This window comes from Sturnus vulgaris, chromosome 12 (genome assembly GCF_052056855.1).
Source record: "Sturnus vulgaris isolate bStuVul1 chromosome 12, bStuVul1.hap1, whole genome shotgun sequence".
Taxonomy (NCBI): domain Eukaryota; kingdom Metazoa; phylum Chordata; class Aves; order Passeriformes; family Sturnidae; genus Sturnus; species Sturnus vulgaris.
This window is the reverse complement of record NC_142254.1, coordinates 21,285,974-21,306,629: the sequence shown is the minus strand read 5'-3', so window position 1 is coordinate 21,306,629 and position 20,656 is coordinate 21,285,974. Positions and strand designations below refer to the sequence as shown.

The 20,656-nt window shown below is 55.3% G+C and overlaps 1 protein-coding gene across 1 annotated transcript in view; it reads right to left on the bottom strand.

Annotated features, from left to right (window-relative positions):
- Positions 1 to 20,656, bottom strand: part of ZFHX3 (zinc finger homeobox 3) — a 370,752-nt gene that overhangs the window by 96,500 nt on the left and 253,596 nt on the right. The gene's annotated exons all lie outside the window — the stretch shown is intronic.

Below are 20,656 nucleotides of genomic sequence, written 5' to 3'. Positions count from 1 at the left end.
AGCACAGCCTGCCCCGGCACGAGTGGGGACACTGGCACGCCCCTGCTCTGCCCAGAGAGCTCAGGCCAGCCCAGCACACACTGCTTTAGGCTTGCTCCTCTCACTCTGCAGAGCCCTGACACTGCACACTGCCTACAACAACCTGGCCAGCATGGAGCAGCACAGATATCTGAAACACGACCTGCAACGTGACCTAAATTCTACTCCTGCAAAACCAAGAGTCACTCCAAGCACCTCCCTCATGCAGCACACTTGCTTTGTTTCCGTTTAGATTTAGGACACAGGTTTTCTAACCCTCCCAGGAGGTTCAGGCACACATGGGAGCTGCAAAGGGAATGGTGACCAAAAAGCAACACCACAGCTAACAGAGAATTTGCACAATTGTTTGCCAGGCCATGCAGCAAAACAGGAAGAGCTGCACTTAAAAACCAGTAGGAGTTTTACTGCCCCAGCACACTGGGGCTGACAAGACCATCCCCTTGGGTCTACAACTCCTCAGGCTCCTGCCGTGCTCCAGTACCAGCACCTGATGCTCCTGGATGAGCACATCACCAGGACACAGGTTCATCCTGCTCTGCTTCCCCTCTCCAGCCATCTCATCCCAGTTCTCCAGCTGTTCTCATCCTGTCCTCACTCCTGCATGGCTCAGTTCCGGTTTCAGGGAGTTCAGCCTCAAAGAAATATCCTGGATGTTACTCCTCTTGAAAGTATTTGGCAGTAGATCATCTCGAGTTTTTCTTAAAAGGTGTGTGTGAATGCCAGAAAGGCCATCAGGCTCGGCTGTGCTTGTCCCAGGAAAACAGACAAACAGGACAGGGGAATCCAGCTGCTCCAGTCTGCAGGTCCCAGGCACTCTGGGCACCCACATTTCTGATCTTCACGGCACACATGAACAGAGGTAATCCCAGTGAGACCAGCCCTCTGGAGCACAGGTTCCCAGCTCTCCCTGGAGCTGGTCCCACGTGCTGTGCCATCGGAGCTGCAGGGACAGCTCCAGGTGTGTTTGGGGCAGCCCCAGCAGCTCACACCTGCCTGCGAGGCCCAGGACAGGCGCAGGTGTGAGGCCAGCCCAGCACGGCTTAGCAGGAGCTGCACCTCTGGGAATGGATTCGGTGTCAAGTGTCAGCACGTAAATTGCTATTGGCTTCTCAATAAGCAGCAGCAGTGAGCTAAGTGTTTCCCTGTGTCGTGCAGGCTCTCTCTGACTCAATACAGCAGTATTGACAGCACAATCACAGGGTAATCCAGGCCCCACTAATATCTCAGCACCTCCTCATTGAAAACACACTTTCTACTTGGACACCAGCCCATTAGCAGGGGCTCCATCAGAGCGTCCCCCAGCCCACCAGGACGTGCAGCAGCACGGCCTCCCGACACTTCCTGGGGCACAGCCTAGGGCACCGCAGAAAAGGGCTCTTTGCCATGAGAAATCACCAATGGAAAAAGGATGAAAGCTAATCAGAAAGTCTTTATGGCTCAAGTCTCTGTAGGTTCTGGAAAAAATTGGTATTTCCTTGCTAGACAAGAGAAGTTCATTCAGGGAATTAACTCTGTTCTTGCCCCTGACCCTCTGCCTGTCATCCATCCTCACTATCTTATCTCTAAACCTCGACCACACGTTCCTCCAGGCAGCAGTTCATCCTTTCATTCATGGAAAACAAGAACCTGCACCTGCACAGCAGGAAAACCCACACTGCACTCCCTACTGCAGGGCATGGATGCTCTGGAGGATCCTTAACACTCCTCTGGCATTTGGAGAGGAGGGAGGTCTGCTCATTCACAGGTACCTCGCGTTACCAACCACTTGAAGACAAGATCAGAAAGAGAAAAACGCCGAAGAAGCTGGTGGGGACTGGAGGCTCCTGGTGGGTCCCCAGGGCTGGACCTGGCTCTGGTGTCACCCCCACTGCCAGCCCTGTGTGCCCAGCCCAGCACACACAGCTCCACGCTCCCCACAGCCAGCAGCTGCACTCGTGTGGGAAGCTGTGCCTCAGCACACAAACGGCACTGCAGGACGGGCTGATCCACTCCTTCAGCCCTCATCTATCCTGGTAACAACAGCAGCAGAGCCAGGAGGACAGACACCTCGAGCAGGGCAGCACACGCTGTGCCCAAGGCCTCCTGCTGCCCCACTCAACTTCCTGAGACCATCCACAATGACTGCAGTGCCACTGCTGCCATACAGAAATGGTTCATCTGGGGACCGAGCCAGGAAACTAAGGATGCCTTTACAACCACATCCCAATACGCCTGGCACGGTGCCAGATCTCTAACCCACACAACTCTGTCATGTCCCAGCACCGACACAGAGCAATCTCCCACCTCACCAGGGCTGTAACAGCATCAATGCCCAGCAGAACAGCAGATAAACCCAGATGGGAAGCACTTCCAGCAGCAGGGCATGCTGTGAGCCCGTGCCCAGGCCCAGCTCCGTGCTCTGCCATGATCAGGCACGCCGCAGAGAGCTGAGCACCAGCCTTGGGAAGAGAACTCCCCTGGCACGGCCACGCCAGGGTGCCACTGCTGGAATTTCACAGGCAGGGGCAGGAGCCTTCTGGGAAGACAGGGAAGGTGATTTGGTCTGGAGGCAGATGAGGAGCAGACCCCTAGTTAGGAAGAGGTTAACACTGCTCCTGCCAGCAATCTGATAAATGGTCTGCAGAAAGCAGGTTCTCTCACTTTGAGATATGATGTCACTAACCTTTATTGATCCACAATCAGAGAACTTTGCTTATCTCTCTCCTGTGATATGCCCTCCTGTACTCAGCTAGTGTTTAATACACTGCTGGGCATCTGGCACTGCTGCAGCTCCCACCACCCCTCTGCTGGCCCAGCAGGGACCGTGTCTGCCAGGCTGTGTCTGGGAGTTATGCACCTGAGAGCTCCAGGGCTGGGGGCAGGGGGGCACCCCCTCCCAGCCCACCAGGAAGCTCCAGAGAGTAGATACAGCTGGGCTGGAACCCGGGTGAGAAGAGGGGACCAACAGTGGACAGGGGTCTGACACAGTCCTGCAGCCTGGTGTGTGAGCACCTCTCTGTACCCAGGGGAGCACAGCCCTCTGCAGTTACTCCTGGGGGAGTGTCTGTCTTAACACAACTTTTACTGTTTTACAGAAACAACACTTCACTTTTAGCCTCAACTTCCTTTCTAATATTTGAGGTGAAACACCAAGTTAGGTGACTAATACAGGAACTGTCAATGAGCCACGTGCCATGAACTGTGTGCCACAAATGCAGAGAGGTTTGTTTCCAACACACATCATTTCAGCGATGCTGGGCAGCCAGGCAGCAAAACCTGTACCTTCAACAATTATATCAGTCATGTGCAGAGGTGACTGGACAGGAGCTTCACTTGCTGCTTTTCTGCTGGATAACACACAAAGCAGCTGCCTGGGAGCTTTCCTTACACCACCACAACCACAGAAATACTCACACTGCAGAGCAGCTCTCACTCACCTCTGAAACCGGGAGCTCACAGCTCAACCGAACTGGAGGTTCTGGGGAGGTGCAGTAAAACACCTCAAGCTTGGCTTTGGGGGTTACGTTGGAACTGGTCTTGTAAAGCTTTGGAAAAGACAAAGTTTTTCAACACGCACATGAAATAGCTGTGACCTATTTTACTCACTATCCACTGAAAAAAACCCATTCTTATATCACTGCAGGCCAAGTTTTAGGGTAGCAGTTACATTTTTCCCTCTGTTAACTACAGGTAATGAAGCGTGGGCACAGGGTCCCTAATCCCCAAAGCAAGATCCTAAGGAGAACCACCACGCTCTCAGCTACATCCCTCTTGGTACAGCAGAGCCCCCTTCCAGTCTGTGCTTCTGTGACTATAAATACACTGCTCTGCAGACGGGTCAGAGGAGAAAATTAAGAAGAATTTGTCCACTTTGCAAAGGTCAAATTACTACATGTTACTGTTCTGATCCAGTCTAGTGATTCTTACAGTTTCAGACAACTTTCTTTTTTTAATTAAAGGTCTATTGAAACATGTGCTTCTTAAAATAGTAAATTACAGCCTTCTCCAATTTGTGGAAATAATTTAGGGAACACTGTCCGAATGCCAGCCTTGGCAGAGAGCACAAAAATCCCAAACTTAGACTTCCTGCAAGTCGAGAGACATTTGAATTAGAGGTTTGAGACTGAAAGCCGTTAATATTCCTGCTCAGTCATTAAGTTCACATACAGAACACTGAATATTTCAGGATGCAAAGGAGAAACACAGAGGCCAGTCACCTGGGCAGGCGTGGAGAGGCTGCTAATGAATGGGTTTCATCCTGCTGAGTGCAGTGCAGAATTTCTGACAGAAGTCACCCCGGGTGATGCCCAGCTCCACAGAGAGCTGCAGGCAGCAGCTCCAGCCCTGGCCAACAGAAATGGGGGAAAAACAGAACCCCTGATCCATTACATCCTCCAGCCAAAAGGAGTGAGGGATTATCTGCCATCCACGAAGTTTCACAAACACTTGATCCAGCCTTGCACTGTGGGACTCTTAGCTGTGCCCAGGAGGGAGCAAAGAGCCCCAAGGAAACCCTGAAAACTTATCTGGAAACAGCAGAAAAGCCTTGCTCCAACCTGCCCTTGCCTTGGGCATCAGCATCAACAGGCGTCAAGCATCTCAATACAGCAAAGACTGAGTCACTTTTTAACAGCATCTTTTTCTGAGGGTCTGGTCCACACAGGATTTCCCTCAGCTCTTCTAAGCAGGGGAAGAAACCTGCACAGCAGCTCCCCTTTAGCTGCCATCGCTGCCACAAACCTGAAGACATCATTCGGCCTGTTCAGCTGCTCAGATGTTTCCTCCATGAAAAAGCTTTCAGTGTAAATATATCCTGCTGCAGCTCAGCATCTCCACTCCATTACAGATCACGAGACTCAGCGATTCCCCGCCAAAGCAGCAGACTTGGAATAGTTACAATTTTTAATGTACAGTCTATACGATAACTTCACAACATCAGGGAAAATGCAGCTCAGTGCAGCCAGCAAGGAAGTGGCCAGATAAAGAACCTCATTGCTGGAGGATGCAGCTTTTAGACATAAGCATGCTCCAGGGCAGTCTGGATGAGCTGTCTCAGACCAGTCCCAGCTATGAATTCCTACAGGGTATTTCTGGTAAGTGGAGCTGCCTCATAGCAGGCACTGCTGGATGTTGGGCAGAAGAGTGCCCAGAGTGTCCTGCACAAGCTTAGGATGAAAAAAACATAACACTATTGGCCCATCTTCCATCTGGCAGCAATTGTATACAGCAAGAACCTGCACTTCACTGCATTTAATGAATTTCTTTAAAATCCCTTCACTATAGTACTGCTGCCACCACCTCCAAGACCTGGGTCCTCTGCTCCAGCTACACACCACTCTGGATGTGAACTCCCAGAAACATCCCTGTAAATCCAGACAGGTGTGCAGTTTTCTCCCAGTAAAAGCCCAGACTGGACCCAAGGGGCCAACAGAACCCCTCAGCTGAGCATCCCTCTCCTCCCCAAACCTTGCATCCCCCTCTGCTCAGGAGCCCTGGGCTGGGACCCAAGGGGCAGAGTAGAAAGGGGAGGGTGGCTGCTGCTTCTCTTTATTTAAAAGGTGCTGCTGGAGGTAGAAACACATGAAAGTCCATGTAGGACAAGGGAAGGAATTATCCCTCCCATTGATTTTCGCTCTGGGGTATTAGAAAGAACACAGCGTTTATCTGGAGATTTCTTCCCAAAGCTAGCTATGGACTTTCAAACGTAAATGAGACTTGAAAGGGGCTTATCTGGCAAGAATCCACTGAAACTTCACAGGGGAGGGGTGTGGAGGGGCATGGGAGCCTGGCAGGGGCTCTCTGATCCACAGCCCCTCGGACAGCTCAAAGCCCCTCTGAGCCCCGAGCCCAGGGTGGGGCACTGGGGCTCCCTGCAGGCACATCTTCCAGCCCTTGGGCAGAGCCCCGTGTGCAGGACACAGCCCCAGGCACCGGGCCCACGCCAGGGAGGGCTGGGCACAGCCTCGCTGCCCCTCCTCACTGCCCCCATCCTCCAGAGCCTCCACCTGGCCCGGCAAGCCCCTCCCGCAGCACTGCCAACAGGTGCCCACCCCGCTGCCACCCTGCCCCCGCAGGCTGGGCTGCCGTGCAGGAAAAGCCTGGGCAGCCTCGCTGCCGTCGCTGTCTCTCCCAGGTAGCTGGGAGGGTGTAATTGGTGAGGCAGGAGATTAGAAATATCGGCAGCCTCTAAGTAAGACTTTAATTTACTGGCAGATCAATAGCGCTGGGGTTATATTGGCAAAGTGTCTACAACTCTATTGACTCACGCAATTCCTCTTATCAATTTATCAGAAATCTGGAAGCCAGAAGATATTGTTTGAAGAAAAAAGGCAGCAGGAGTTTGAACACTTAGCATGGGCTGCCCAATCAGGCACTCAGCACTAAGCGTTTTACAGCAGATGTATCAGCTGCAAAGGAGGCCAATATGATATGATTAAGAGCTAACTTGCTTCCTCACATGCCACGCTGCCTTTTTAAGCTGCTGCTCACCTCAGACCTTTGCACTGAAGACAGCCACTCTAACAGACACGGTCCCACCAGCCCAAATGGAACTAGGAAAATTCCTGTTTCACTCTGCAAGATCCTAAATTCAATCCCTCCTACCTGGACCCTACCCAGGCTCACCTGGGCTTCCTATAAAGTCTCAGCTTTATGGAGTTAAAAGCCCACTACAGCATCGGGAATCTGTTCAGAAGCATCGCTGAAAAATCGCCGTTTCTGTACTTCCTCAGAAAGATTCAGCATGGCAGCAGGACAGGTCTGCAGTGCCACATCCCTTTGCCTTGCAGGGCATTAAATGGAAAAGCAAGACTAGGGAAAAAAACCCACATCTCCCAGGACTAAAAATCCAACAATGACAAACACTGCCGGGTATGGGAAGTATTTCTTCACCTCAGAAGGGCGTTGGAACAGGAAACCAAAATAAAATATTCCAAACCCCCTCTCTTTCATTAGTGCTCAGATGACTAATGAGAACATGCAGCAATTTGGGCTCCCGGGCCAGGAAATGTCCCTTGAGCACTGAGCTGCCGCTCCTGGGAGCTTCCCTTGATAGGATGGGGAGCTCCACACTCGTGGGCTCATCCCCTCTCCCAGCTGGATGCAAGGCTGCACAAATTCCCACTGCACCTCCACTTCACTCCTCCTGCAATGGAGCACCAAGGCTCCAAACATGATGAGGTGCTCAAGGAGGAGAAGAACAAACCCAGGGGCAAAGGGTCTCTGGTTTCCAGGTGGAACTTGCCAGTCCCTGGCCTCAGGCTGGAGGCTGCCACAGCCCTGCCTTCAGGGGGCAAACAAAGGCTTAGAAACGAAACAAAAGTTCTGTCGCAATAGCTGTGAAAAAGCCTTGGCTGGAGGGCAGAAGGAGGCAGGGTGGGACAAGCAGAACTGCCGGGGCTCACGACCACGGCCATGGGATGGCCAGGAGCCACAGCCCGGGCACCACCAGGGCCCTGGACCAGCTCCTGCCCGGGGATGCCCGGTGTCCTTTGCTGCCCACCCCATGGCAGGTAACCCCTCCAACCTTGGCTTGGGCAGCCCTGGCAGACCCAAACACCTGCAGGGCCCACAGAAAATCAGATGGAAACAAAGATTAAAATGAGTAAAATCCTTGAGCCCAAACAAGGACACAAAGATATGGTTCTTGGGCAGGGAAGGGCAGGCCAGCAATTCCCACCCCATCGCTGCCATTCCAGGTCACCAGAGCCACCCTTGGAGCCTCTGGTCTGGTGAGAATCATCCATCCCGTGGCATTTTTGAGGTGCTCAATTCCAACATTAGAAAGCAAACTCTTGGCATCTCCAGGACACAGGAGCTGGCTTGACTCTGCTCCTCTGCAAAGCAACCAGCAGAGCAGGGAGCAAACATTCACCTGGACACCCAGGGCATCCAGCCACAGTGACCACCTGAACCCCTCTGCAGAACCTTTGTCCTGAGCTCCACGAGGCTCTGCAGCCAGTTCGTGCCCCCGAGGACACCTGGCACAGCTCAGACCACCGAAATGGGGAAAATAAAGACCTTTAGCTCAAGCTCCAGGAAGCAAAGAGAAAAAACACTAATTAACTCAGCAGCAAGTTGTTAGTATTTGCATACAAATGCAAGCACAAATCACGACAAACAAGGCAGGACAAGGCAGACCATTAGCCCAGGGATCCAGCTGCTGTGGGTCCTGGCAGACAGGTGCCAGCTGCTCAGGGGCACAGGGAACCACAGAGCCCTTACCTCACCCTACAACACCCCCACAACTGCTGCAGCCACAGGGATAGGGTTTCCTTCCACTAAAACAAACGAATGGGATGAATTCTTCAATCCCAGTTAACAGTAAAGTTAAGAGCAGCCAGAGAAAAGCTGAAATGGGATTTCCTCACTCGGGTAGGTGTGCTGCTCTCACCTGGGGCGAGGGCAGAGCAGGCTTCCCACAGGTGGCTGTGCAGGGACCGAGAGACCCAAATCACACCTGACCTAGCAAAAGAATGAGCCCAAAAGCCTGACACGAGTGACCTGAGCAGAACAAAATCCAGCTACTGCAGCAGTGCAACAAGCTGAGCCTTCCAGAAGCCACCACAGCACAGCTTTATCACACATTTCACCTGACGGCTCTGGAGATTTCTCCTCCTTGCCCAGCAGAGGCTGCAGGTGGTGCAAGCCTCCCTGCACACTGGCCAGCACCTGATGGACTCAGAGCACACTCTGCATTTGCCTAACGAGTCACTTATTACTGCTGAGGGCTCAGTGTTACACTAAATTTACTACTTTTCCTCTCAAAAAAAGACAAAACCTGCAATTCCACTGTTTGGGGTTTTGCTTAATTGTGTGTTCCTGCCCCCCAGTCCCCTCAGCTGAGATCTCAGGATTTAAAAGAAAACTCCAGCAACTACCAGTTCACATCAAGGCTTAACAAAAAGAAAAAAAACCCAACTCTGATTTGTAATTTTACATAGGAAACTCACTGGCAACATCCCAAGAACCCTTGCACGGTGACTTTTATTAAATGCAAGTTTCTCATGGCTGCAGCGCCAAGCACAGGCCATCAGCTGAGGCAGAGAGCAAAGCAGCACAGCCTGGCCCTGCCACGGGGTGCACAGGGAAGAGCAGAGCTGGAAACCACAGCTCTGTGTCTGCAGGGCTCAGCTGCAGCATGACACATCCAAACACGAGCCAAGGCTGAACCAGCAGGCAGGACCAGCACAGGAGCTCCCCACCACAACACAGCACACAGCTCAACCTGGACTGAACTCAAACAGCATTACAGCAGAAATATCCTAGAACAGACTTCTCTACTCCTAAATGCCTGTCCTCACCTGGGAGACAGTTAAGATCACATTTTCATGCTGGGGTATGATCTTTTGCTTTACTAATGATTTTATAGAGAGAATAAACCATTAAGAAATCATCAGTCTATGGAAACAATCAGAATCTGGAGGTTTTGCAAAGGAATCGCTCTGTTACAACCAGGAAAAGGGGCGTCCATACAAAGATGTTCCCAACAGAGCCCCCAGTGCTGGTGCTTGGATGTGGATGGGCAGGCAGACCCCAGAGTGTGAACACACCTGCAGTGCAAGCAGGCAGAGAACACTGCACAAACCCAGCTGAGAGGCAGCAGCACACCCAGAGCCAGCACAGCCCGCACCAGGGCAGGGCACAGCGTGTGCCCAGCCACCCTCCCCTCCGCCACCAGTCACACATCTCTGCCAACTAAGAAAGACACAAAGGAGACTCACTGGACACGAGATTAGGCAATTGCTTAAATAAAACCAAAACCAGTTTCAAAAACTGCAGCAAATATTTGGTTTGGAACCGCCAAGAGCGACGGACAGTGCAGGAGGGAGCTGCCCTGGGAGGAGAAGGAGCTACCTGGGACAGGTAGGGACCCCGCAGAGAACAGGATCCAGATCCTTCAGAAAAGCACTGGGCAGTGCTGCTGCACAGGAACAGGGGGTGGAGGGGGAGCAAAGAGACAGTTTGTTTATTTAAGCAGGTGAAACTACAAACAGAAGCCATGCAGGCTGGCAGCTCCAGGTGCTGGCTTCGCAGGGACACGGCGCAGCGGGGCACGACGCCCGCTGGAGCTGAGCCCAGCGAGCAGCCCTGGCTGCCAGCACCCAGCTGCTCACCCACAGCACTGCAACTTCACACAGCTCCCAAAAGCAGAAGGATGCTCAGAAGGAGCCAGGGCACTGTGGGAACCAGCTCGTCCTTCCATGGCAGGAGGAGCTCATCCTAAACCTCAGGCACAGCTCGGTTTCCTCAGGCGGAAGAGCTGCACAGGGGTCTCCTCTGAGTTTAACTACACTGTACTCCTGGAAAGGGCAGAATAGTAATAAAGATGACTAAAAGCAGTGCTGTTCTCCCAAGCACCCTACACCAAATGCACACTTAGGTCCCAGCCCCGTACTGGGACAGCAGCAGAGCAAGTGCTCCTGTGGGAAAAGTTCTCAGTCCTGCCTGCTTGCTCCCCTCTGCTCCAGAAAAGCCATTTCATAATCACACAATTATTTCAAATTATTGGGAAGCTGGCAAAAGAAACCCGAAAATAAAAATATTTTGAGGAAGCTGTTTTCCCCTCCATCCTTGAGCAGTTTTTCTAACCCAGGTCCCTTCCCTAAACTACTTCCCCATGCCACTGCCCCAAAGCTCAGCGTCAGCAAAAGGAAAAAGCATCCGGGGCAAGGCTGGCCTTGGCAGAAGCATCAGTGTCACACACAGACAGGACAGCAGCCCCTGCAGCCTCTGCAGGTCCTGCTCAGCATCACCGAGCCCTCACTGTGATTTACTTGCCAAGAGTCCCCACGCACAGGTAAACAGGAGGAATTCAGCACAGGTCTGTGAACACAGCAGTGTGAACCTGCTCCTCTGAACAGGACATTCCTGTTTTGGTTTGAAATCAAGTTGCTTTGGTACAGCTCGTAACTGTTTCCAATTCAATTAAGCCAAACGAAAATAAACCCTCCTTGAACTGAAAATAATGTCCACAGGGCATTCTAATGTGCAAGTAAATCCTTTGAAAAAATAATAATAAATCAATGCAAACTTCTCTAAGCAGGAAGAGTGCTGGTAAGCAGAGGGTATTTGTTCTGAAAACCTCTGAAACAGCCAGAATGAGGAGCCAAGCACAGTTTTCACCAGACGCTTCTCAGAGCCCAACTGCACTGTTTACCTAAGACAGTTAAAAGGGTATCAGCAGCGTGAAATGCAGTCAGCTTCAAAGTCACAGTCTCGACTCCTAAACATGCCACAGCAACCTCATTTTAGGCAAACACAGGCTCTATTTTTGTTAAGTTTCTCTTCCTCTGCTGTGCAAGAGGCTCATACAAGGAAGCAGGAACTTTAAAATACAAAACCAACCAAACAAAAACTTCCATGCTCAAGACACCATGAGAACATTAAAGAACAACATTTCTGTCCTTTCTCCCACAGTACTCACTGTAGCTATTTCTAGCGAATGGAGCTTTATTTCACCATTTTCTTCCCCTTTTGTAAACCATCTGCATCCCAAGAATCTCAGTCCTTTTATTTCCAGTCACCAGGAGCCATCTCTGGGGCTCAGAACGGCCCTGGCCTCCACACAGTGACCCGGACCACGGGGCTGACCTCAGGTCCCCATCCCCTCTGAGCTGGTCACACACAGCCAGGGGCATCACCTGCAACTGTTCAACATCCAGGGAACATCTCCAGCCATTAACGGGGACAGCTGAGACCCAACAAAAGGAAATTCAAGCAGCAGTTGAGAAATCAGCCAGTCCTGCTCCACAGTCCAGCAAGGCCTTCAACAAGACACAGACACAGCTTTTACTATCCCAAATACTTGCACAGAGGAAAACTGTGACCAAAATACTCCTCCTCTCCTCCCAGCACACTATGCTTCAATGGCACCTAGACTTTTTTGGTTTCTCCACATTTTTTTTAATTTTAAAATGCAGAAGACCCACTGAGCACCACCAACAGTAACGTACCCATGTCTGTACTCAACACCTCTCCACTCATTTCTCCAGCAGTAGAAAATTTCAGATCTCCAGAGGACAGCCAGTGATCCCTGAGGAATCACATCAAACATATCTCAGTGACCATCGTTACTTTGTGAACTTCATACCCAGAAGCAAGAAGGGGCTGAGAAAAAGATTGCTGGGGGAGGATAAAAAGCAGAGTCCTGACATCCAGTTCCTGCAGACATCCACACAGCCAGTGGCTAGCTGGACTCAAGGAAGGAAGCCTCCAGTGCCAAGGGAGCATCCCATCACTCCAAGGACACAAATGGATGCGTGGACGAGGAACATGGCCAGAGAAGTGGCTGGTTGGACACCTCCAGCTGCGCTGCCAAGAGCTGGAGGAGCTTGCAGGGGGCCTCTGGCAACTAGGTCTGCAGCCCCAGGCACAGCTGGGAGGTTTCAAGGCAAGAGAAGTCAGCCCTGCTGCTCCCTCCTGTGAGGCTGACCCCAGCCCCTGCTGTGCAAAGCAGAGCTCAACCCTCCTCCTCCTCTTGCATGGGCTCCAAGCAATCCCCAGGGCACTTCCAGAGCTTGACTCTGCTCTTCACACATCTGCAGTTCCAGGTGAAACCGCTGCACGCCTGCCATGAAGGCAGCTTTTCACACAGGGCTGTGCTGGCACCAGACCCAGCACCTGGGTAATTTCCAGGATCTCATGCAAACCTCCGGGACTTCCACGTCGCCCAAAATAAAGAGGAAACAGTGGAGAGGCTGCTTAAAATAAAGCAAGCAAGGGGAAAAAAAAAAAAAAATCTGTGGCAGCTCCTTCAGACAGGCGCTGTTATTGGCCGAGTAACTGTTTCTGAAATAGCAGAGGGGCACGTGGTGCTGACTGCCCTTCCCAGGGCTGGGCATCCCACACCAGCACGCCGCTCACGACACGCTCCAGGGCCAGCAAAGGGCACGGGCTGGCACCAATGCCCAGTCACCACCCGCCCTCCCCTCTGCCAGCCAGCAGGTACTGCCACACAACCCACCCTGCCGCCCTCCTGGGCACCAGCCTGCTGTGGGGCAGCGTGTGCTCACTGATCCTCCTGCATCCTGGAGGATAACGCAGCCAGCCCAGCTCCAGCCGTGCCATAGCCCAGCACCGTGCCCACAGCAGCTCAGAACACACACCTGCCTACACCTTCACACGTGCCTTTACTTGGACTCTCTAGGACTACAAACCCCAGCCAGCACGATCACTCCTCCACCCCGGTGCTCTGTGCCCCAGCGAGCAGCAACACCAGGAGGGATGAGATGGCGCCACAGGGACGGAGCAGCTCCATTTCTGCAGTGCCACAGCACAGGTCTCCAGCACAATGCCCTGCTGGGAGTTGCTGAGGTGCTCTGGACAATCCCTCTGCTCCACAGCTGCCCCCAGCGCAGCAGGTACTCCCATTTAAAACTTAAGGATCCAACAATGCTCTGGGGATTTAAAACATGTTACGATTTTTTACAATTAACCCCCACTTACAGTCCCTGCATGTGAACTATGCATCATCCCATTTCATCCTCCAGCTGAGGCAAACACTTGGTGTCTTGCCCAGTCAGCGTCAGAGCTGAAACAGATCTTTTGACTTCCAAACAAGCTCACGGTGTTAAGCTGCTTTTAACTGTCTCTATGGAAGATGAAAAACAGCGAGAAGAAAGAAACTGGGGAAGGAAGTATGTAAGACTAAAAGAGACAAAATTAACAGGAGAAAATTAAAGAGGAGAAATTTAGGCTCTGACACCTGAAGTAGCTGTGTGTAGGAGCACATGTCTGGGTGCTGCAGAGCCAGCTTCCAGGAGAAAGGCCAGAGCACCCATTCCTCCAAATCAGATGTGAAGGGACTGACTGCAGCACCCTGGGGACACGGTGAGCCCTGCGAGCCCCGAGTCCCACTGGGCACCTTCATCTCCAGGGTCCGTGCCCAAACCGTCCTGGGCACCTGCCGGCCCCTGCCCCCAGCAGCACGGGGAGGGATACCCTGTTCCTGGTCCTGTTCCTGACCCCGTTCCTGGCCCTGCCCCTCCACAGCCGGCTATGAATGACAGTGGGGCTGCAGTGTGCTGGCGGCCGGGGCGCCTCACTTCCACACCAACAAAGCACAAGGTTAATTTGAACCTCACAGCCCTGCTGCTGCGCGCTTGTGCCTCCTCCTCGCCCTCCCTCCCCGCTCTCCTTTCTGTGCAAAGCCTGACATCTACAGTTCTGTCTGGCACAGTCAGGGGCTGCGGTGGGAACCGCACAAGGACATGGGGACGTGGTGGCCGCCTGCCCTCCGCTCCCTGCCCTTGGCTCGCCCGCATGCCACAGCACAAAGCGACCTCAGCCCGAGCAGGGGACACGCAGCAGGAGCGGAGACCACCCGGCAGCACCACTCCAGTGCCACGAGCTCTCTGCTGCAGCTCGCTGAGAGAAGCTCCTGCGCTGGCACTGGCACCCAGCCCTGTCCAGCACTGCACAGCCCAGGAGCCGGAGCCCGGCAGCATCGCCTCCACAGCCACCACGCAGGAACCTCCATCCAGCATGGCACAGCCCCTGCTCTGCTGCCGAGCTACCCGAGGGGCTGGGCACCAGCCTCTGCAGCACCACAGCTACAGCACAAACGCACAAGCTGCTGTGCACAGCCCAAATCCAGAATACCTTCACACGGCTGGTTTGCAGACTCTGCAGCTCTCAAACCCGTGCCTCACACACCAGGCAGCTCCGTGCTCAGTCTCCTAAAGCGACCTGCAGGCCTGCCGACACGCTCTCTGACCACATGGCACCTCAGCAAACACACCCTGGGGAAGAAGCCCCAGATTCTGCATCATCTCAAACAACACGCACCTGACTGTGCTCGTCAGCCCAAACCACCCGCACCTGATGGCAGCTCAGCCACCTGTGCCTCCTCACCTTCCCCTTCTTCACCCAACCCATTACAAGGAGAAGACCAAAACCCTCTGAGCCCTCCACACCAGACGTCAGAGTCCCTCAGGAAACCCAGCAGGATCGAGCACATCCCTGCCACGTTACCGTCAGCGATTCCATTTCTGCTTGAGCTCCGCACCCAGTGTTGGCATGTTCGCACAGGGCAGCGTGCAAGGAGGGTTAGAGCCCAAGTGAGCCACGCAGCCATTCTGGAGCCAGGCTGCCACCAGCCAGGACAGCGTGGCTGGAAGCCCGAGGTGAGCCCGAGGCAGGACACGGGGTACGCCGCCTTTGGGACCGGAGGGTTCCGGAACAGCTCCCATCTTCCCTGGGCAGGGACCCGATGCTTCAGCAGGCACGCTTGGGCCGTGAAAATAAACACTGAGAGCCAACGTGTTACAGGCCCTGCACGCTCTGTTTTCCCTGATACCAGGGCAGGTGGAGGACGGGAAAAAATCTTTTACCTGAGCTGCTAAGCACATTGTCTGCTCCAGCATTACTGCCGAGCCAAGGAACCCGCGCAGCTCAGCCCTCACCAGATTGAACACCTGAAAGCTTGGTCACCACAGGGCCAGCATCCTCAGGTTCAACAGTAACACGCAGCACACAGCTCAGAACACTGCGAAATGTTTGTTTTCCGGGGGGAAAAAAGAAAAATACTGCTGGTCCTCTTTGCCTTTTCATAGCGAGAGGCATGTTTGGCACTTGTGACATAATGAAATTACAATCAACAGCCAAGTGTCTCTCACTCAAGGGCAAAGCCGGGTGGGCGCAGCCTGCCAGCAGCACCCGCCACCATCCCACTGTCCCTGCACCTCAGCAGCGCCCAGAACATGGTGCAAGCCACCACCAGCTGGGCCTGCGCTCAACTCCCTTCCTCACATCCCCACCCAAAAAATGATTTCGCGCGGGGACGAAGTGGGACTGCGCTCCAGCCACCTCTGCCACGCACACGTACACACCTGGCGCTCGCAGCCCTGCGCACGGCCAGCGTTGCTGTGGCGACGAGCACCCACCTCCCGCACCGACAGATGGACACGTCTGTCCGTCTGTCTGTCCGGCACAGCCAGCCAGGAAGCGCTGGGAGCTTTGGCTTCTTGCCGGCGCAGAGAGACCTCGGCAAGACCCGCAGCATCTCCAAGGGGAACGAGGAACGCAGGGCTGGTGGGATCCCCAGCCCAGCAGCAGGACCGCTGCCGGCAGCCAGGGAAGCCCAACTCATCCTCCCTGTTTTGCTGTTTGGTGTTTTTTGGGTTTTTTTTAAACTAGCTGGAATTTATCTATTTCTCCAATCCCTGCCTACACAGAAACCCAAGCTCGGGAGCAAACCAAAATGCCTGAATCGCAGATCAGAGACAAAGCAGAAGGCGAGCGGGCGGCCTGCTCCCGCTGCCCTCACCTCACCCCTCGGTGGTTATATTTAGGTACCGCCACGGTCTGCGGTGCCGCGGCCCCCTCGGGCACGGCGCAGAATGCAGATTTTCCAGACAACAGACCACAACAGCTCCGTCAAAACCATTAGAGGCTGCGGCGCCCAGGCCTGCACACAGATGTTTTGATTCCCACTCTCCTGCCACGACAGCCCTCGACAGCCCCATCGCTGCCGCCATGCGCCGGACACCCAGCCTCAATTCTGGCTGTGGAGGAGAGAGGGAGGGAGGGAGGGAGGGAGGAGAGAAGGGTAGCCCGGCTCCCCGGAGAGGAGCTCTTCTCTCCAGGCTCCCCCTGCATCTCCCCAGGGATGGCTCCCAGGCAGCGTGGGGATGACCCACCCTTAGGGAGCAGGAGCAGCGCAGCGGGGACAGCCCCCGCAGGCACCTGCCGTGCCCCAGGGGCCTCTCCCAGCCCGGAGCCCCCACAGCCATCAGTGCCAGGAGCCAGCGAGCGGCACAGGGTCCGGCCCGTGCTGGGCCACAGGGACCTGCCGTGGCCAGGCTTTGTTCACAGCCCACTTCTGCCAGCCGGACGCACCCACGGGTACACGGCCCCCAAAGCCACACAAAGGCCAAACCTTGGCCGCGCTCTGCCGAAGGGATGGATGCAGGAGCTGTGGAACGCTCAGCCTCTCCCGAGCCCGTCCCTCCGGAATCGATCTCCGCAGCACGCACACACACACACACACACACACACCTCCAGCCCCGGTAGGGCCGGCACACGCCAGCACCCACAGAAGATGGTTGCCGAAAACTCTCCCACCGCAGACGAGAAAGCAACGCTGGCAGGGAAACGCTCCCACGAGGGATCGAGCCCCCGCGGAACAAAACACGGCGTGTGAATAAAGTTGATGTAAAAGGCCACTACTCCTTTTTCTGCTTCTCCACGCAACATTTTTTTTATTATTATTATTGCTGCTATTACTGTTATTTTGGAAAGCGGAAGGAGGTGTTAACAGGGAGGCTGACGCAGCCAGCTGCGCGTCCATCGGTTTGGGATTCGGCGATTCCTGCTGGAGCCGTTCAACCACTGGCCAGGCCCAAAGCAAATCTGCTGCTCCCGGCCTCTGGCACGACACCGACAGCAACCGGGGCGGGGGTCAAGGCAGGGAGATGAAAGAGGGACACACGCCTCCGCTTTTGTCAGAGCCGCCTCCGCCGGGCCCCGGTGTGACAGCGGCCACGACCAGGCCAGGCCACGGTGCCAGGCACACGAGGCCGCCCGCGCCGCCCTGGCCCTCGAGCAGCACCTCGGCTCGGTCCTGCGGGAACAAAAGGCGGCGGCAGGGTGGGAGGGAGGGTCCGGAGGATCGGCAGCGAGGGACCAGTGCTGCTGCGGCCGGCACCGCTGCGCCGGAGAGGGGCTGGAGCCAACTTCCTGCTGCCCTCTGCTCACAAAATGACCGCGTTAAAAAGAAAAGAGGAGGAGAAAAAAAACCACAAATACAGCAAAGCAACTTCTGGGGCCAGATGCAGAGTTTCGCTCCCCTCTAGTGTGCCTTTTCTTTGCTTTTGTTCCAGTGGCAGGCAGCCTGCGGAGCGGGACCGGGCAGGAGGCGGCTCAGGCAGCCGCACAGGGGAAAGCCCTCGCCCGGCGGCCGAGAGGAATCCTGGCGAGCCCTGGGCCTGGCTGCAGGGCCGGTGCTGCACGGTGCTGGGGAGCCCAGCGTGAGCCTGCTCTCGGGGCCTGGGACACCCCGCTCCCCCCTCCCGGCCGCGGCACCGAAAAGCCACGCTCGGTGCCGGACCAGACAGCGCTCCCTAATGAGGGAGCATTACAATCAGCTTGTAATGCTGAATTTTTAATGCCGCCGAGGGCTCTGTTACATAATAAAGGGGGAACCGGGAGCAGAGGGCGGCCGGTGGGGCGGCCTGGTCCCCCCTGGCCACGCAGGTGGTGGCCCCGGCCCAGTGGGCACCCCTCGCACCCCCTGACCCGCCGCTTACCGCCAGCGCCGCCGGACAGGGCGCGCACGACGCCCATCGGAGCTCCTGCCCTGCCGGGAGGCTTGCACAAACTTTCCTCAAGTGCGTGGAGGGGTGATGCCAAAACGCTGGCTCCGCACTCTGCCGCGGCTCGGCCGGGAAATGATTTAAAAGCAAAGTTCACGAGCATGTTAACGGCATGCTCTCGTATGTCCCCGCACACACGGGCTGCGCTGCGCCGCTCGGTAATACCCTAAGACTGTAAATCTATAACCACTGCAATGATTTAGTGATTAAAAACATGATAACATATTGTGTAACTGCAAACCACAGAATCCCTGCCAACTCTCCTCCGAGATACAGGAACAAAAATACAGAAAATGTGTTGCTCGCAGCGGTCTTCCTAAACTCGATGGAAAGATTTTAATAATAACGATGCAAAAAAACCCCAAAAAAACAAACCCCCAAAACAAAAACCCAACCCAGACATCAGAAAAGGCTGGATATAAAGCAAGGCTAGAAAAAAAATATTTAAAAGGCAGAATTTTAAATACGGATCTTGCTCTAACAAATTGCAATCTAAACATGCCTCGCTTTTTTCTCTTTTTAAGTTTGTCGTAACTGGAATAACTGGTCTTGTGTGATGTCTTGCATATTCAAAGTGCTTTGTAATAGGATACGGAGACCAAACCTTATTTGCCTAAACTCAATGGGTTTTATTTTTTCCCCTCTCTCCCCCCCCCATTTCTTTTCCTTTTATTTTCCCTCCCCCCCCTTTCTCCCCTAACAGGGGGAGGGTGTGGGGGGAGGCAAAAGGAAGCGAGGGCTTTAAGCTGTAAGGAAAATACCTGAAAGGGGAAGCTGCAATCCGTAATACAGCGAGGAAAGCCAAATATTATACATATATTTTTAAAGGCAGCTATGGGAGTTTTGGCCTCTAAGCAGCCAACTTGACCCCATTTTCTCTATTCTCTTATTTCCTCCGTTGCAGGATTCCTGCACCTTCAGTCGTATTCGAACTCAATGTGACCCTAAGGAGGGAGTCACCGAGTCTCCAGAAAATTGCTCCATATTAAACAGGAGCAAGAAGAGGAGAAAGACAGACAGCCGGCGCAGAGGGGACACGGTTGCGTTAGAGTCCAGGACATACCGAGAGCAGCCCAAGCACAGCGGGAGAAAGAAACAGACCTTGCTCGGAACCAATTTTTGTTTGTTTGTTTTAAAAGAAAAAGGGGGAGGGGAGGGGGCCGAGTGAAACTGAATAATTAAAAAAAAAAAAAAAACCACACCAAAAAAAAAAAGACAAAGACACAAACGCAACCCAAATTATAAATAATTCACAGTCCGAATCCCGCGTGTGCGTGGCACCCACGCACGCCGCGCACAGCCAGGGCACACACACAGACACACACGCGATGCCCTCGGAGGGAGCGTGCGGCAGCGGGAACCCGAGCGCGGCGGGTCCCGGCGGGGACCGACAGCGACCCGCGTTCCACGTAGTGCGATAAGCGCCGGGCGCTGCAGCCCCGAGTCATTAACCCCGGCCCCGAGCGGGCTCGGCCTGCGGTGCCGCCCGCCCCCGCCGCGCTCCCGCACCGCGCCGCCCGCGGGAAACGACGATCGCCGTTCCCGTGCGCGGCCAGGCCGTGCGGGCCGCGGGGCTCCGCGGGGCTGCGCGGGGCTCCGCGGGGCCGGGCCCGCCGCCGCCGCCGCCGGGGCAGTTTTCGGCACTTTCTTCGCCCCTTTGTTTTGCGGCGCGTCCCCGGCGCGGAGCCCGGCGGGGTCCCGGGGGGCGCGGGCTCCGCGCGAGGCCGGGCCCCCAGCGCCGGCCCCGCCGCGCACAAAGCGGCCGGGCGGGCGCCGCGCTCGCTGCGCGCCCCGCGGCCATGGCCGGCGGGCGGGGCGGGGGGGGGGGGTCCGCGGGCGCGGAGCGGCCCCCGCGGCGCCGGCACCTGCGCGTCCCCGGCGGCGGCGGCGGGGCTCCGGGACGGCGAGCGGCACACAAAGTTTGCTGGGGGATCCGGGGCGGTGGGTGGGAGCGGACGGGAGGGGGGGCCGGACCAGCCCCATGCAAAGCAGCCCGGGCGCCCCGAGCAGGAGGAGCCCGAGCGGGGGACAGGGCAGAAAAGTTGCCACTTACGCGGTCGCTGCTCCGGCGGCGGCGGCGCTTTTAATCCCGGGCGGCGGCGCGGGGGCTACAGATCCCATGCAGGCTGCGGCGGCTGCGGCGGCAGGAGCGCGGGGCTCCGCGGAGGGGCCCGGGGCAGCAGCAGCGGGAGCCGGGGGCAGCAGCCGGAGCCGAGCGGGAGCCGCCGCCGCCGCCGCCGCTGCCCAGCAGCAGCATCGTTGTCGGGGAGTTTGCAGCCCCCCGGAGAGAGGGGGCCGCGGGCGGCGGCAGCAGCAGCGGCGGC